This window comes from Podarcis pityusensis, assembly GCF_964106645.2.
Source record: "Podarcis pityusensis genome assembly, chromosome: 7".
NCBI classification, from domain to species: Eukaryota; Metazoa; Chordata; class Lepidosauria; order Squamata; family Lacertidae; genus Podarcis; species Podarcis pityusensis.
Genome location: NC_138031.1, coordinates 50970732 through 50989791, shown reverse-complemented (window position 1 = coordinate 50989791; position 19060 = coordinate 50970732). Strand labels below are relative to the sequence as shown.

The 19060-nt window shown below is 39.7% G+C and overlaps 1 protein-coding gene and 1 long non-coding RNA gene across 3 annotated transcripts in view; one reads left to right on the top strand and one right to left on the bottom strand.

Moving 5' to 3' along the window:
• The window catches only part of LDLRAD4 (low density lipoprotein receptor class A domain containing 4), a 287894-nt gene that overhangs the window by 111674 nt on the left and 157160 nt on the right, over positions 1-19060 (bottom strand). The gene's annotated exons all lie outside the window — the stretch shown is intronic.
• On the top strand, positions 2089-3603 carry LOC308480993. The gene is made up of 2 exons (XR_013988393.1): positions 2089-2450; positions 3305-3603. It is a non-coding gene; the product is annotated as an uncharacterized lncRNA (long non-coding RNA).

The following is a 19060-nucleotide window of genomic DNA, read 5'->3' as shown; positions in this document are numbered from 1 at the left end:
TGCACATAACTGAAGGAAACAAGTGCAATTAATGCATAATGGTTAAGATGAACAAACACAAGATCTACTTGGAATAAAAATGGGTATCAGGTTAACATGCCAAGAGGTTGAACAAATGATATGAATGGAAAATAAGCCCATTTCAGAGTTTCCTATATATGGTGCATGGATTAATTTAACTACTAATGACTGGGTATAGACATTAGGGACTAAGTTGGCTGTTTTTATCAGTTCTTTTAAAACAACTGAATTCTGATGTAGCCACTGTTGAGAGGGAGTTTGATGGGTCACTGATTTGACCTAATGTAGCCATTTCAAATTCACCTTCTCCCTATATAATCAATGTATAGAGCTGTCCCCACAACTTGCCCACAAAGCGCCAGAGCAGCTCACAATGATGCACCAATCAAAATGGAAACAATTCCAATTGCATCACTAATTCTGCAATTCTATGGTCCCTGGGAGAGCATCCCAAGGGCCTCAGGAAGTGTTGTATCTCCCTCTCCAAGGACAGTGAGAGAACTCCAACCTTGGAGAAGAAGACCCAACTATAGATGCCTCCTCCATACCGACACAGAAACATCACTGGTCCTTGTCCTAACGTCGTCAGAGCTCCGACATCACTAGAAGCAAAAAGGAAGCATGCAAGGGCCAAATTGAAGGCATGCTGGGGTGCAACAGGGGAATACTGTTATGTACTGAAGTTCTCACCCTGGGCCAGCAGGGGGATACTGTAGATAGTTATGCAAATAAGGGATCGAAAGTGACGTTCAGTGATTGGATAGTTTTAGAAAGTTGCTACAGTTACGTTGTACTGGAGCTCTATATAAGCAGGCTGACTGAACCCTTCAGTTCAGTTCTGGCCTGGCCTGTGAATAAACAAGAGCTGTTTGAAGAATCACTGTGTCGTCTGATATGTTCACCCACAAATTAACAAATACGTTGATCCAAAGGGTTAGGATTAGCCTTCCCAGTCCTCCTAAATGCTCCTAATCCAGGGATGAAACGGTGACAACTCTAGAGCTGCTTTAGTGGCTTAATGAACTTTCCTCCCATTGTTCCCCAACAGCAGGGAAATTGTTAAAGAAAAATTAAAGTGGAAAGTGACAGAGGAGTGACAGAATACTGCTCTTTCCTTACTTCCACCCTGTCCAGGGCAATGGACGTAACAGTTCAACCACTTTAGGTTCTTTCTCTCTCCTGTCAATAGAATTGCAGCATAAAGAGAGCACCTTACCAATGGATAGGGAGCTTTTACTATCATACTCTATATGAATGGGATTTATTTGAGCAAAGCCATGGCAAAATCATAGAACTGTAGAGTTGGAGGGTCATCTAGTCCAACCCCCGGCAATGCAGGAATCTGCATGATGCATTCCGACCTTCATTCTATCTTTCAAACCAGTAGGTACACAAATTTCCACTGCGTAAAAGTGTTAGCAGGAAGAAGCTGTGATCAGACCATTGGCTCAGAGTGTTCAGCAGACCCCAAAGCAAATGCTTATTTCCTATGGGCCCTTTGACAGAAGCAAGTGATCCTGAAAGAGCAAACAGCACTTGCAGAAATATAAGTCACGTCTCTATAAGTAGATTCTTCTAAGCAACAGAACATCTGCTTTTGAAGCAGACTATTAATTATTTCCTTCCTTGAACTTCTGTCCTTCCTTATTTGCCTTTCTGCAAAACTGTGCCTTCCTTAAAGGTTTTCTACATCTTGTTCTATTCCACATTCATTCATCAAGTTCACTAAAATAAAACATTTACAAATAAAAGTACTTACTCCCAACTTTCTGGTAGAATTGCTTCCAGCCATTACCACTTTGAAACTGTATAAGGCTACTGTGTGCTAACCAAGAACATCTGCTTCCTTGTGACATGTCTGTGACATGATGACACTAATTCAGCCACATGAATTTAATGTAATCTGTGTCCAAATGGCTGCTATTATTATTATTATTATTATTATTATTATTATAAGTTTATAAAGCATCAACTCTACACCACTGATACATTAAAGTGCAATATAGCCCTAACATAATGCAATAGCGTGTTGATATCATGCTTTGGAAAGGGGCCAGCAACTCAGTCCCGAGGCTAAATGCTGCCTTTAAAGTGTCCAGCTGCAGCAGTGAAGAGGAATAAAGAAAAGGGCAAATAATAGTTATGCAAGGCCCTTATACCCTAAAAAGACTTTACAGCCCTTCCAGTGTAGACAACGAAAGTACCAAGCCTTTGGGGCTACTGAGCTAGTTCTGCCATCACCTACCATTAGGACAAGAGACTGAAGTCAGATCGCTAGAGGTTCTGCAGCAGCTGCTCCATAACAAAAGAATATTTTAGAATTTGGAACACCGAAGAAACAAGCAAGATCTTGACAACTGGGAAGCAGATTTCAGCAACTGACTATACAGAGCACAATGGTCACAGAGGCTACGCAACAAGCCCTAAAGGTGATTTCCTTTCGCTTCTTATTGATGTGACCTTCTCTCTTTCATGCTTTCCAGATGCTGGAACTCTTCAAGACTGAATTCTTAAGATCATACTATTTGGTATAACTCATCCAGACAAACTAACATTCCTTCACAGCTACTAATACCATTTAGATTCACACTCACTCTTCATTTATTCTTAACAGTACTGGCAGCAGAAGAAAAAGAACAGTCAAGCTGTGTTAAAATGTATTAATCCTTGTTAGCTGCTCATATGTATCTGCATTGATAAAAGATCAGTTTGAGAAATTTTACATGCAAGGAGATAACAAGGAAACAAGTTCCCTCAAAATCAAATACAGTGGTACCTCTGGTTGCGGACGGGATCCATTCCGGAGGTCCGGGTCAGATCCCGAGGTTTCCACAACCCGAGGAGCGCTTCTGCGCGTGTGGCAAAACCTGGTAAAATACTTCTGGGTTTGCCGTGCGCACATCCCAAAGTTTATGTAAACAGAGGGTTACGTAAACAGAGGTATGACTGTAAGCTTAACATCCAAGTAAATGTGTTTAGGGCCTCTTTGGCTGGATTTGAACTGTGAAGTTAGCATCTTAGTCAAAGTTAGGATTCAGAAGCAGGAAGCAGGTGCTTAAACAAGGCACAATACAAGCTGCAAGGTGCAAAATCAGATAAAATACAAAATATTGGCCATGTGTATAATAAATAGGTATATAAAGTACAAAACACTACTTCCTTCCAAGATTTTTTGCAGCAAACGGTGGCAGCAGGGGCAAATTTAAGAGCAGACAAAGAGCAAACAAGCTGTTGGCACGATTCTCACAGGGAATCATGTTTCCTTTCCCGCCTTTCTTGTTAGATTCTTCCACATAATGAAATAGAAGATTATCAATGATCCATAAGAAGAAAAGCTGTGTGGCTGCATTCTTCTAAGGATGCAATTCTGAAACCACCAAAAGGCTCCCAATGACTCCAAAGCAATTTGAATCACAAAGCAGCAGCCACCAAACCTGAAAACAGCACCAACACGTCCTGCCCTACCTGCAGCAAGCAGGCTACCTGCATCAGAAGAGGAGATGGACATGCGTTGGGAGGGCTGGGAAACAAGCAGCACCAGGACACTGCGTAATTGAATAAATGCTAGGCATGTGATTGGAGGATAGGACAATGTAAGCTTCTCTTGTGGGATAAACTATTCATTTGTGAGAGACGGGGTGGGGGACACAATCTGTTTCTCAAATACATGATATATTCTGCACTAGCTAGAAAAATAAATCTTGACATATTCATAATTAGTTCACACCCTGAAGCCATTTTAATGGATCACTCTTGCCCATGCCCTCTACATCTCCCCACCACTAGTGTGTGCCTAATTTATAAGACGGGGTTCTTGGGAAGAGAATGACCTGGTTTTGACCTTGCAGGAGCCAGAGTCTAGTACGAAAAGAGTATTACAACTGATTAATGATTTTGGTCGGGTGGCTGGATTTAAATTAAATAAACAGAAAACTAAGGTTTTGGGGGAAAATTTGACAGATACAGAGTCAGAACGGTTTCAGAAAGAGACAGAACTTAATGTGGTTAAAAAAGTAAAATACCTAGGGGTAAACATAACAGCAAAAAATCTAAGTCTATTTAAGGATAATTATGAAAAATGCTGGGCAGAAATTAAGAGAGACTTAGATAGTTGGTCAAAATTGAAACTTTCTTTGTTAGGCCGAATTGCTGCTATCAAGATGAATGTATTGCCAAAGATGTTGTTTTTGTTTCAAACACTTCAGGTTTTGGACAAGACGGAGTGCTTTCAGAAGTGGCAGAGAGATATTTCTAAGTTTGTCTGGCAGGGCAAAAAGCCCAGAATTAAGTTTAAGATATTAACTGATGCGAAAGAAAGAGGGGGCTTTGCCCTGCCAGATCTAAAGTTGTATTATGAGGTCGCAGCGTTCTGCTGGCTAAAAGACTGGCTACTTCTTGAGGACACTGACGTGTTGGATTTGGAAGGGTTTAACAATGCTTTTGGATGGCATGCATATTTATGGTATGACAAGGTTAAAGCAAATAAGGCCTTTAAGAACCATATTGTCAGAAAATCACTGTTTAATGTCTGGACAAAATATAAAGACTTGCTGGAAAATAAAACTCCAAGGTGGCTTTCACCTTTGGAAGCTAAGGCCCGAAAAAGACCCAATATGGAGGCTAAATGGCCTAAATATTGGGAAATACTAGAAAAAGATGGAGACAATTGGAGACTGCAGAGTTTGGAGAAAATGAAGGATAAAGTGCGAGACTGGTTACATTACGCTCAGATTAAAGAAGTTTTTAAAAATGACAAGAAATTAGGGTTCCAGGTGGAGAAATCGAAACTAGAAACAGAATTGTTAGAACCAAAGACTAAGGTACTTTCAAGGATGTATAACTTGCTGTTAAAATGGAATACACAAGAAGAAATGGTCAAATCGGCTATGATAAGGTGGGCACAGGACATTGGGTATAATATTATGTTTGAGGACTGGGAAAGGTTGTGGAGTACTGGATTGAAATTTACTGCATGCAATGCTTTGAAAGAAAATGTAATGAAAATGATATATAGATGGTATATGACCCCAGTCAAACTTGCAAAAATTTACCACCTGTCTGATAATAAGTGTTGGAAATGTAAAGAGTGTGAAGGAACATTTTTCCACCTCTGGTGGACTTGCCCTAAAGTGAAGACGTTCTGGGAAATGATTTATAATGAACTGAAAAAGGTATTTAAGTATACCTTCACTAAGAAACCAGAGGCCTTTCTTTTGGGTATTGTCGGCCAAGGGGTGGTAAAGAAGGACCGGACATTTTTTATGTATGCAACAACAGCAGCAAGGATACTTCTTGCAAAGCACTGGAAAACTCAAGATCTACCCACACTGGAAGAATGGCAGATGCAACTGATAGACTATATGGAACTGGCCGAGATGACCGGCAGAATTCGTGACCTGGGAGAAGAGAAGATGGAGGAGGATTGGAAGAAATTTAAGAATTATTTACAAAAGCATTGTAATTTGAGTGAATGTTAAGCAGGATGCTAGATCATAAATAATTGAGCACCACTAACTTAGATGATTTAAGATAATAAGTGAGATTGAGAAAATATAAACCTTTTTGAGAATTATAAGATTATAAATACATAAATGAGATATAAGAATGCAAATAAGATAATAAATTGCTGGTAAAAAGTTATAATGATGAAAGTGGGAGCGGGAGATGTGAGGAAGTCCAAAGAAAACGTGAAATTATGTTAAGATATTTGTTATACTGTTCATTATATTCACTTTTATTGTAAACCCCAATAAATATTTAAAAAAAAAAAAGAGAGAGAATGACTGTTGTATGGATATATGGGAAGTGTCTACAAGTCTCCTGTAGTAATAGTTGGTGCACTATGGTGGTATGCACACAGGAAGCCTCAGTCAGGCTGGCTGAGGAGGAACAAAAGAGGGCTCTCTTAAGTTCATCCCCTGTTGTTATTTTTAAAGGAATTGTGTGAGGGCCATAAAATTTCCCTTGCATATGTTGCTAGTTACGGTGGAGGGGGGGAGTTGCCATTTCAAGTTGTCCTTTAGGATAGGCCTACCTAGTCCTGATATTTCATAGGTAGTATCTTGTTTCACACACTGAACAAGAAAACTAGTTAACAAGGTGAGAATGACAGAGAATACAAAGCTCACCCTTGTTACTGGAAAACTAAATCTATAATAAATATACTACAAAGCCAGAATGGGAGACAATTTATGTTTTATAGCGCCAGAGTAGAAAATTTACTGACTTTCAGGAATCATCTCTTATTCATGCTGAAGTATTACAGAAAAACCCAGCTCCATTTCTCCGCATCTTTCACCTCAATCCTCTCTCTCACATATCCAAGCTATTTATATTTTCAGTGCTAGGTCATGCTATCACTGTCATTATCATCCTCTCTTTCTCACACTATGGAATTCACATTGGGAAAACTTGTTACCAGAAATGTTAAATTTAACAAGGCAAAGGAGTCAAATTATAGTCTCTCATTACACTATTCTAAATACAAATAAACCTCTTTCACAGCTTTTAACTGCTGTAAATCACTGCAAATGCACGGAAAGTACCTGTTAAATATATATCCGTTCTCTCCACAGTTCTGGCAACCATAGACTGGCTTCCCATCATCCTAAAATGTAGAGTATTATTTAAATAAATTGGGGAAGGATTGCTGGTAAGACTGAGAAGCTTTCAGTGCTGAAGCAGATTTGCCAAACTACAATTTATCACAGGCTCTTTATCCACATTCATTGTACTCTGATCTAATTTTACAGTCCAGTTCCAAACATATTACTCACAAGTCACACTGAATTCAATGGGACTTACACCTGCATAGTAAATGTCCTTAAGTCTGCAGTCCTATAGTGCAATTCCAAACATAGGACTGCAGCCTGGAAGTAAGCACCAGTTACGCAGTAAGACTTCTGAGTAGACATCATTTCAATGGGATTAATTCTGGGTAAATTTACTGTGGATTTCCACCTTGGTTATTTGTTTTTTAAATAAGAAAGAGCAATCTTCATATTATGATATCCTAAGTAAGAAACGAAAATCATCCTAAGGGCTCAAGCTGAATGGTTTATTAATGGCTTTACAATATTGCTCAGCATTCAATTACCGGTATTTTACAGAATAAATATGCTACAAACACCACACAATTCTGAGAGTAGAGTGAAGTTAAAAGTGTACTTGTGAGCTATAATTTCAAAAGGTATAGAGAAAGAATAAGCTGCTGGATGTAGCACACAGTATGGGGAAGGGCAGTGATCTGACCACTTGCTGATCAAAAGAAGTGCATGTGGAAGTTCCAGGTTCCATTCTCAGGGCTAAGAAAGACCCCAGTCTGAAACCCTGGAGAACTGATGCACATGAATATAGACAATACCGACATAGACAGATCATAGGTCTGACTCAGTAGAAGATAGCTTCCTATACCCCTTAATTGGACTTGAGATATGTAACTGAACTCAAAATTCTAGCTGCAACAGTAGATCTAGTAGTATAACAACAGGCCAATCCAGAGGCGTAGTACAGACGCAGCAAGGGGTGCCGTTGTCTCGGGGCCTTTTTTTTTTTTTTTTTTTTTTTGAGGGCATTTTGCTCCTCATGCCACCCCTGCCAGTCCCATGCTGCTTTGCGAGTCCGATCCCACATCCCAGCCTAGCAAAGCAGAGTGGGGCTGGCAGGGCAACAGGAGGCGCAAGAGGCACGCGCCCTTCCATTCCGCCTAATCAGACTGCTTGGAAGGGCTCGCTGCCCTACTGTGTCCTTCTCACGTTGCCCTTCTAGCCCCTATCCCACTTCCAACAGGCTGATTCCAAGCCTGAAAAAGTGGAAGGGCTTGTCCGAGGCAAAACGCTAATAATACAATACTCAAGCACTCTCAGTTCCGAATGCTGCATGCTAACTGTTAAAATGTATTATAGTTGCACCACCTGTGGAACTACAGCTGCTGCGTCGATTCCACGGAACTGACACTTCTGAAAATGCAGCAGATTAGGGGAGAAAGTGAGAGATCTTCCTTTAAAAGAGGAGCCCTAGGTGAAAATACCTTCTGGTATTCTGAAAAGGAGAAGATGGAGATACTAAAATGGAATAAAAGAAAGAGGAACAGAAAGCAAAAGACGATGAGCCACAAAGAAAGAGGAATGATGGTAAGAAAAGTGGGAAGGAAAAGACAGGTGGTGGGTTTTGTTAAGTGTGTGCACGCAAAGTAACTTGTTTGCAACCGCAACTGCTATTTTGCACATGAGCAAAGTCATATAGCTCAACAGAATTTGAAACAACGGGTCCTAGTCTAATGCTACATGCCTCATCCTAAAGAGGCCTACATTCAGGGATAAGTCAAATACTTAGTATGACAAGAGCATGCAGGGGATATAGAATGGGGGGGAAAGCTGGAGATGAACATCACAAAAAAACCCTCCCCAAAAAAACCTGTGCTGTGAATTTTGGTGGGAAATAAGTCTCTGGATGTCAATGTTCAACATTCAGTGTCAATGTCCAACATTCAAATGTGCTATAAAATCTGCTGTATTTCACCAGAGACATTAATGAAGCATTGCTGGGGAAAGATGAATATTGGAGATGGAAGTACAGTAGAATCAAAGAAGAACACATTAGATGAAAGGAAGGAAATCATGTGAGAAGCAGATCTTTATCTAAAAAGGACAAAGCTAAATGCACCAACATCAATCTGCTCAGCAATTTGTAAGAAAACTGAGAACTGGGAATGTATTTTGCATTCCACCTGTATTTATGAAGCCAATTCTAGGATGCCCAAATGTATAAATAAGTAGTTTATTCATTTTGCTGTGTAGTGTCTTGTGTATCCCTTGTTTTTGAAATGAAGTATAAGCCTTTATATAATTTATTGAATGTTACACTTTTTATATACTTTATTTCATGGGCCCATTGAACATAACATTATGTGTCAGATAAACAGAAAGCTGGATCATTTGACTATACTAAATGTCAATATTTAAACTCTGGTCTTTCTCTCCCCATTCTTCAGCCACAGCAATTCCCCACTCCCATTTCCTAGCAATTGGCTCAAATTATTTTGTTGCTGGGAAATGTTTGCAATGGAGAAATCCTCCTGAAAGCAGGTAAGTCCTGTATAGGGCTATAGATCATCCAGAGGGAACCTGGGTATGTAGAGCAGTTCTGTGATTCATCACCACTCCAGTCACAGGCAATATCCAAAATATTCCAGTGATCACATTCCTAACAGTATCTCAAACAGCAATAGAGCAATGGGTGAACTAAGGAAAGAAGAACATTTTCCTGGCAATGAATTGCTATATTTTAAATGCTGTGGGGGAAATTATTTGCCAGCATTGGGGCTGCTCCTTTGAGGGAATATGTTTAGATCTCCGCGGCAATCTATTAACAATAGCACCTTTATCATGGCTTTCAAAATTGACACAGGGAAGGTATTCAGCAAGAGACTTTACCAAAAAAGAAGCAAATAGTCAACATATCTTACTCAATATGTGGGCTGGGGACCACTGGTGAGTTTCAGACCAGCTTCAGATGGGCCTCAGCACTGCAGTCCTCAGCTGCACCACACTCATTTGTTTGGTCCAACACTGGCAGCAACAGATCTCTTGCAAAGGAAACTTGGAGGGCAAGAAAGAAAGAAGAGGAAGTGGGTGATGGATGGAAAAAGTAGCTGGCCAAGTGAGGGAAGGAAGAGAAAAACTGGGAAAGAGAGAGAGGTAAAAGAGATGGACGTCCTGAGGGAAAGAGAACGAAAAAGGACCTGGTGTGTCTTTTGACCCTTTGTCTTCTCACACATACCCTTCCCCAGTCCCCTTTCTTTCCCCTTCAGTCTTTTGCTAGGCCAGGTAACTTCTCTCTTGTCTGGGTGGAAAGGGCCAGAGCAGGCATCAAAATAAATCAGAAAGAGAGATAAGGCTTAATATTTTAAATAATAAACAAACTGGTAATAGAAAGGGAATAAGTAACAGAAGTTTTTGTAAGATGAAGAAGTGGATGGAAAACGAATAGGGATGAAAGAAACTAGTAGTTTTGTGGGGAATCAAGTGTGAAAGGAGAAGTGGAAAAGAAATGACAGGTGAAGAGTAAAAATACATTTAAAAGCTAGTTAGGGGAGGCAAATGTGTTAAATAAAAACAGTTACAGGTTTAGAACCTCTGGATCAGCAAATTGTGCTGAAAAGAAGGGGGGAGAGTCAAGAAGCCTCAAGAGCCAATAATCTCAAGAGCCACAGTATAATCTACTGTGGGAATGCTTGCAAAAAGGAACCTACTGTGGCAAATAATTGAGCAAGTTGCCTGCAAAAGAAATGGTGTTAGCAAATATCAGCTTAGTATGAGAGCCAGTGTGGTGTAGTGGTTAAGAGCGGTAGTCTTGTAATCTGGGGAACCGGGTTCGCATCTCCGCTCCTCCACATGCAGCTGCTGGGTGACCTTGGGCCAGTCACACTTCTTTGAAGTCTCTCAGCCCCACTCACCTCACAGAGTGTTTGTTGTGGGGGAGGAAGGGAAAGGAGAATGTTAGCCGCTTTGAGACTCCTTAAAGGGAGTGAAAGGCGGGATATCAAATCCAAACTCTTCCTTCAACCACCACCATTTTGTAAATGACTCAGTAGTACTGCCATTTTGTGACTGGGGGGCCTCAGTAATTGACAGCCATCTCAAGTGGGCCCTGAAAATGGAAGGTCTGAGAACAGCAAAGCTATCCTACCCTACAGCCCCCCAAAAAAATTGTCTCTACAAAACTCCCACTTGCCTCAAAAGATATTTACATACATGACCTAGGATAGGAGTACTAGGTCCATTGTAGAGGGGAGAGTTATGAGTAAAAAAGAGTCAGAGAAAACAAAGGGACCAGGTGTCATATATGCATTTGTAGAAAAGAATGAGAGAGAGCTGGGAAGTTAGGAGAAATTGTGCTTGGAGATAGGAAGCATAAAAAAAATCAGATAACTTTAAAATTAAGAACTGGAATCTTAAAATGAAGAGGGAGGGAGTGCCACATAGACTCAGGTAGAACAATGAATGGTGGGATCATAGCAGCCAGAGAGGAAAAAGCAATTTAACTGAGTTACTCTGAATTAACTCAAGAGGTAAGCTAACCTCAGGCAAGAAAGGCTGTGTGAAGGTGGGAACCTAAGAATAAGCCTGCTGGATCAGGCCAGAAGCCCATCTAGTTCAGCGTTCTGTTCTCGCGGTGGCTAACCAAATACCTGTGGGAAACCAGTGAGCAAAACATGAGCACAACAGCGTTCTCCCCTCCCATGGTTTCCAGCAACTGGTGGTATTCAGAAGCATTGCTGCCTGCAACTGGGGATAGCCGCCATGGCTAATTGAAGCAAATTCCTGTTTGGTGACAGGGAGCTCAAGTCAGGAACCACCATTAGGTAGTCCCCTCTCTGCTTTCATTTTCACTGGCCAGCAAAGGCTTTTCTGTTCAGATAGGCCTTTGGTCACTATCTGGCTGTTTTGGAATGGCCTTCTGTCTTTGTGCATGTGTGTGTTCTTTTAAACAGTTTAAAGTGTTTTCAGCACTGTTTTTAATAGGGTTACTTATTTGTTTTTTAAAAAAATATTTATATTGATTGCGTTTTTTGAGCTTTATTTGCTTAAATTCATGCTGTGAGCTTCCTTGCATCCTGTAATGGGAGAAAAGTGGCTTATAAATAAGTAAAATGTAACTGGGATGCAACTACAAACATGCAGAATAGATGTGACAAAAATTTGGAAACATGTTTGCATTAAAGTTGGATCCTAGATCTGAAAAGTTTGAAGGCTACCACTAGAAGTTATTCAAATTATGAAATAATAGGTTTGACAAAGGATTCCATTATTACATTTTGAAAATAGCTGTACTTATGTCTCAGGGAGGAAAAAAACTCATCACATTTGGATGGGAGACTTAGAACAATCAGTGTGGGCAAAGAAATATTAAATTGAAATTTTCTTAATTTAAAAAAAGTCCAACACCATCACATAACTTGTGTTCCTCTGTTGTAGGAAGTGGGTTACAGCCACTTATGTTAACACATGAAACAAGTGTAATCTGTTTAGCAGAATTGTTTAATTTGCACCTAAGATTAAAATTCTGTACCTTTAAACGAAAAACTCACAAGCTAATAAAACACTGAAATGCACACAAATTTCTAAGCAGCAGGTGCTTCACAAATGAAGTAACTGAAAATAATCCCTTCATCAACAATCGACACTTCAAGAAAAGAAAAGAAAATGTTGTCACTTTGGCCCAGTTTGCGCATAAAGCTAAACCATGGTTCAGTGGGGAACTTCTGGACTGCAGGTCTAACTAGGCACACAAGATCTCAAAGGTTGGCCCGCCAGGGTATTATGGGTGAGCCATGCCTATCTGTGACATAAGACATAGGAAAATTCAAGGACAATTCAAGTTGCAGTTAACATGAACCCAGTTAATATGAACCCTAAACTTTGATTAGCCTTAACTATGGTTAGTGAAAATAAGCTAACTTTGTAAACTATAGTTAACTTGCCATAATGAAGGTGAACATCAGTTTGTCTGTTCAGTTGACATGATAAGCATAAAATGGAAGCAAAAATTTCCAGACTCCACCTTGCTGCCACACTGAAGGAGGAGAAGAAGGCTAGGTCCACTAACTATAACAATAAACTATGGTTTAGCAGTATGTGGCACAAGCCCACAGTCTGAAACAATATCAACCTCCAAACTTCTGGGGTAATATATTCTTGTGAGAGGTTAATATTTACCTTTTAAGTGAAAAGTCAAACCAGATTATCTTTAGCAATTCCATCCCCAAAACACAGAAAGCATGAGTGCTAACTTGTAAGTGGTCACTGTAATAGTTTAAGACACCTGGTATTGAGTAAAGGCAGAAGGCTGAACAGACTGTACTATGTTCATTCCAAGCCTTTATTGAAGAGACACTACAGACACATACAGGCATGCACGCGCGCACACACACTCATAGTATTGTCAGAAAAGGAAGCAGACAATTTACAAGGGAGTGATGCCCTATACCATGGCAATGAGAAGGCCATAAACATATACCACTTTGAGGTATTTTATATATAGTAAGCAATCTATAAGTTGACTATATAATAAACAATTAAATAAAGCTTAATGCCACAGATGAAATGGCAATATTGAAATTAGCATTTTGTTATAGTAACCTTGAGCGCAATGAGAACTTTTCTTTTCTCCCTTGTTTCGGTTTCTTTTATTTCCTATTAGCCCAATGGTATACTGACAACAATCACAATACTACCCAGTATTCTTCCAATAGCTGAAGATTCTAAAGCAAATATATTAAATTACCATGAGTTATGGGTTATATAAAATTTTGCTAGTCTTTGTAGATTTTTACCTTCAAATCCAAACAAGATCAAAGTATCAGTTTGTTTTTGCAGCAACATAAGTGTTGCAAGTCCCTTTCTTCTGGTTATGTTACTATGACTATTTTATTCGAGTTGGACAATCAATATATGCAGATATTGTGGCAACTTTGTGTTAAATTCTGAGGAGGGAAACAGAAAACTTAAAGGATATGGGAAATGGACCTCACACTTTTATTTAGCCTGTGGAGTGTTGAGGGGAAAGTTCCTTGGGATTCCTTTTTGCCTGTTCCAAACTGCAGGGTTCTTTGATTTGCCCTTGATGTATGTGCTTATTTGGTCTGTTTGGCGTTCAGTGTCAGCAGGTAAGGAAACTTAATTGGCTTAACCCCGAGGCAATATCAGGTTAAAGGGCACTCTAAATTCCACTGTTATTGGCTTGGGCTGAGAGTGGATGCTTCTTGGGACTTCCCTTTAGAGCTCTTGTGTACACCTTGGTGAGGGCCCAAGTGAGCATATTGGGTTCGCATACCCATGGTTCACATAGCGAGAAGGCAGGATTTTATCCCAACCCCTTGTCTGAGAAGCCACAGAATGTGGCTGTTTACTTGCCCAATGCAGTGGAGGGAAGTTTCCCTCATATATGTCAATTCAAACCTACCTGCCCATACTTAGATAATTTGATTATTGTTGGAAGATCTTCTATTGCTATCTTTGAATAAATATGACCTTTCCAGCATTACTCTGTCTCTTGAGTCTTCTTCCATAGGGTGCTGCCAAAACATCAGTCTTCTCTACGTTATTCACGTTGTCAGAATCTAAGTTATCGTGTCTCACACCAAGCTCAGGTGATGAGCTGTTTTCACCTACCTAGGAAAGAGACATCTGTGTGGACTCAAGTCTACCCCCTGCTAATCCTACAGAAGGCCCGCAAAAGGCATCATATTATTGGTGGCGTATCTAATTTCTGAAATTATTTAGGGCCCCCTTACTGAGAAGTAGGTTGCTGTGTTATTTTGGGACGCAGAGGTCTCCGTTCCTGGAGACCTCAATCAAATTTACATGTGTAACCACACTGCCTGTTGCTATGACATAATCGTAAGTTTGTTTATGTTATGAATACTGTGTAATGGAGGCCACATGCAATCTCATCTATTCTGGGATCAAAAGTACTCTGACTTATGACAAACATTTTTAGTTTGAGTATCTGCTGTCACAGTAGCTATAAAGGAGGAGGCAAAATAAAAATGTTCAAGGGCATGATCTCACACATACATGCCCCAAGAGAACAGAAAAAAGGATTTTAATTAGCAATACATAAGGTATGTGCCACAGGCCTAGTTGTCACTAAGGAAGTAACTGCTGTCTGGTCTGTACGACTTGAGAGACTGCAGGTGGGGCTCACATAAATGAATGTGAGCCTACTTGTCTGTCACAGATACACCTGGCCCACCTTGCTTTCCATTTTGTCTATTAGTTCCACCCACCACAGAGGCCTACTTCTGTTTACATATGAGGCAAATGAACATATGAAGCTGCCCATGCTAAGTCAGATCATCAGTCCATGTAGCCCACTGGGAAGCAATTATCTGCAATCTTAGACTGTGGCCCTCAGATCCTTGGATCTCCTACTGAGCTCTGGCCCTTCTTTGAGGCTATAATATGCTCACTTGCAGACTCGTCGTAGTCAGGAGCCTATAATTGTGATGAATACAAGCTTGTATTAAGTAGTGCTGTTTATAGCAATTCTTTACATGTGTGAAAGGAGTTGTCTTTTAGATATCCCAATTCTTAAAAATACACAATGAAGTGTAAATATTTTACCATACATTCTCATTATTTCATGCAAAACAGATGCCCCTAAAATTAAACTAATTGCACTTCATTGCACATTTTAAGGATGAGTTAACTGAAAGAACACTCCTTTCACACATGTAAAGAATCACTACTAATAGCAGTGTTCTTCCTGGAGAAGTTTTTAAATAGAGAGCGAGAGAACACACACACATACACGCACCATCGAAAGAAAAATTATTTGCTTGCTTGTTTGTTAAATTTCTATACAACCTTCCACCCGAGGATCACAGGGATGTTTACAATATAAAAAAACACAAAAATACATAACCCACTAACAAACAAAAACAACAACCCTGGACAAGTACCTATGTACAACTAACAACTCTATTTGCGGAAGAGCAAAATGCACTTGTTGATGTGACTTGTGATGGTTCATTGAAATCATTTTTCAAACAGTGTAGACCTGACCAATTCTGGGTGAAGGTTTTTGCTGATTATAAGAAGTTAGATGAAAAAGCTTTGAAACATCTAGTTTCCTTTTGTTTCACATAACTTTGTGAACAAATATTTTCAATGTTTCGTTATATAAAGAACAAGCATAGAAATCAGCTTGATGTTGAATCAGATTGGAGAATAAAAGTAGGAAATATTGAACCGGATGTGGAAGGGACTGTTTGGGACAAAAGGAGGCATGATTTCTCCCATCACATTTAGGTTTAGTTAGTGTAACATTTTGTTGGCAGCCACCCAGAGTGGCTGGGGCAACCCCGTCAGATGAGTGGCATATAAATAAATGTTATTGTTGTTGTTGTTTATTAGCTGCTAGACAAGTCCTAATTTGTTCACTTGTACTATACATTAATAAAATAATTTGTATCCCCCCCAACTAAATCTCTGCCATTTTTGCATGCTAGTAACACCTAAAATAATTTGCTTATTAGGGACTACCCCACATTTTCTTCAAAAAATTGCTTTGCACAGGTAACCACCATAGAGTTATGAAAAATTTCAAAAGTAGGGAATCCATGGCTTGGCTTTTGAAAAATAGGGGGAATTAAATAGTTATCCTTTATTAGGCATATCAAACCACACATTATCAAAAAGACACTGTATACAAATTGTGCAAAATACGAGCTCAACATAACAAGGTTTTCCAGTCAGATCTTTAACTCCAGAGAAAATCAATTTACATAAAAAATAGGGGGTCCTCAGTAATTAGCTAATTGGGAACCACTGTCCTAGAACATTTAGATATTTTATCAGAGTACAAAACAATATGATGACCCAAGGAAATCAATGAGCATGACAAACTTACGTCTACTGATTTCAGTGGATCTACTTTGAGTATGACTGGATACAACCCATAGTGAAGAAACTACCTAAATATGCCTAGCTTTTCATGTGCTGTACATCTTTAAAATCTTCTTTCATTCTCTTGAATTTTTGCTCAGCAACTTCAATTCACAAGTTTGAATCCAGGTCAACGTATGTAAGCCCAAACTGGCAGCAGCTGATGCAAAGCTTAAATGGTTTACATTATTCAACTAGGATCTAAGAAAAATAATGAAATGCCTTTCTACAGAGCTTACAAACAGCTTGAAGAAAGTCAAATAGTCCTTTAAGCACAACACAAATGCATCAGCACAAGGAAGCCTGAGGAGGATTGCTAAGAAGAGCCTCGATGAAAGGAAGCTGCAATGTCACCGTGTTTTGAAGACAGAGCCGTAAAGCAAAGCTTTTAGACTGAACATTTCATTTTATGCATCCTCCTCTGCACTGTCTCTTGTGATTTGTGTACTGCATATGCACTCACCAAACACCATCAGCAACCTTTCGAGTTAGGTTTAAATCAAAGAGGCACCATTCATTTTCACAATTAGGCAGACAGGTAAGTAGCAAGATCTTTGAACATGAAAGTCACTTCATTTTAGCAGAGCACGCAAGGTACCAAAAAAAGCACAAAGCTAAATATGTGGAAAAGGATTATCAAAGGAAAAGAGTAAGAAAAGCACTCAATATTTGGTGCCCTGGGACACAGTAATAGATAGGAAGAGGAGGAGGAAGAGCAGAGCAGACTAAGTATCTCATCAAATGCTGCCCAGATTTGTTATAAAATTCTGACGTGCCCTGTCTTCCACGCTCAAACTCTAACTGACAACCACATCCTTATGCGAGTAGTCAGCAGCTAGTGGTTTAGGGTGGCCTTGTGTCCTACTTTACAGAGGGCAGGCCTCTATTTGGAGAGTTGTCTGGTCCAAGTCTGGTTCAAATATAAAGAAAAATAAGAAGGGAGAGCAGGGGTCTTGAACTTGCTCATTAACTCTTGGCACTAGAACAGGAAACTGGGCAGGCACACAAGTCACCAGGTCACATTCTTTGCCACTATGGTGAGATGTACTGTATTTCTATATATAGTAAACCAATTATTACTAAATTTGTACCTGTATGTATAGATAAATATATGCAAATCTTTGTCCTCTTTTCACCTTTTTTTTCTGGTGATATGTAAGTGGCCACTCACGCATAAAGCAAGGTGCATAACCACCTCAGAAAGGGCCTTTTTGGTAGTGGCACCAGATTGTGGAACAACCTTCCGAGAGTAGTTCACTTGGCACTATCACAGGTCTGTTCATCCAGGCCCTTTAAATAACTCAGTCTGCCCCTCTAAATCTTTAAATCTGTGTTTTTGATTTTGAGGTTGTGGTGGGCTATTTGTTGGTTTGTTTGTTTTGATTTTGATTTTAGGGTTTATGCTTTCTCTTGTGTTTAAATTATTTTTATGCTTATAAGTCATCCAGATACCTTTATGTTATACGGTGGCACGCAACTGTTGCAGAGGTATAAATAAAGGGGGGAAGAGGATGCTATGAACAGACATGAATCATTCCTAACAAACTGCTGCATGTATGTATATGTATGTAAAGCCAAGCTCTCTTTGCCAGAGAATACCTGTAAAAAAAAGACAGTGGTGGCTATCTTTGTGTATAAAATATTCCCATCTAGTTCCACCTCTGCGTGTAAATTGCAAGGACCACAATAGTGGGGGATCTAGTTGTTGTTAATATATTTGACAATAAGGATGAAATTATGCTCCTCTGGATGGCAGCCACAAGAGAATACGAAATTGGGTCCAAGTGACCTTATAACCCTGGAGCAGGTGCATACACGGATACAATGATGACAAGGTAAGGAACCAAGGCTTCAATCAAAAGGGCCTTTGGCACAAGTATAGGGCACTGTGGGGGAAATCAGAAGAGACGATTTTTGTAGCAGAAGTGCTGTTTAGAAGTACAATGGTACCTCGGTTTTTGAATGTAATCTGTTCCGGAAGACTGTTTGAATTCTGAAAATTTAGGAAACCAAAAACTCAATAGTTGACAGCTAGGCCTCAGGATCTTGCACTCAGCGGAAGCCGCGTTGCACGGCTGACTTCTGAGGCGTGTTCGAAAACCGAAGCATTTACTTCCAGGTTTACAGAGTTCAAAAACCGTAATGTTCGTCAATGGAGATGTTCAAAAACTGAGGTACCACTGTACTAAATTGTGGCTGGAGTACTATTTTATGCTTCATAAAATAATGCTTCAGTTATGAATAAATGCATAGTTTATCTTGTGTGTTTGGGAAGTGAGACTCTAGTTTGCCATCAAGGGTTGGTTTCACCTGTGCTGTCCCACCTCCAGCCCAAGGAACCTTCAGAAGGGAATTGCTGCCAGAAGCGTTAGGTGTATGTGTATTTTAATGAGCTGAACAGAATGAAAGATTCTGAGTCATAAACTTAACAGTGCTTAGTTTATCTTTTGGTTGTTGTTTTTTTGTTAACACTGTTAATTTTGCTTTATAGATTATAAATGCTGTACTGACCTCTGGCTTCTATACAGTAAAATGTTGCACGTGGAATTGGGAGGACTCCTCAAAAGCAGATTAACTCAGATCCCAGG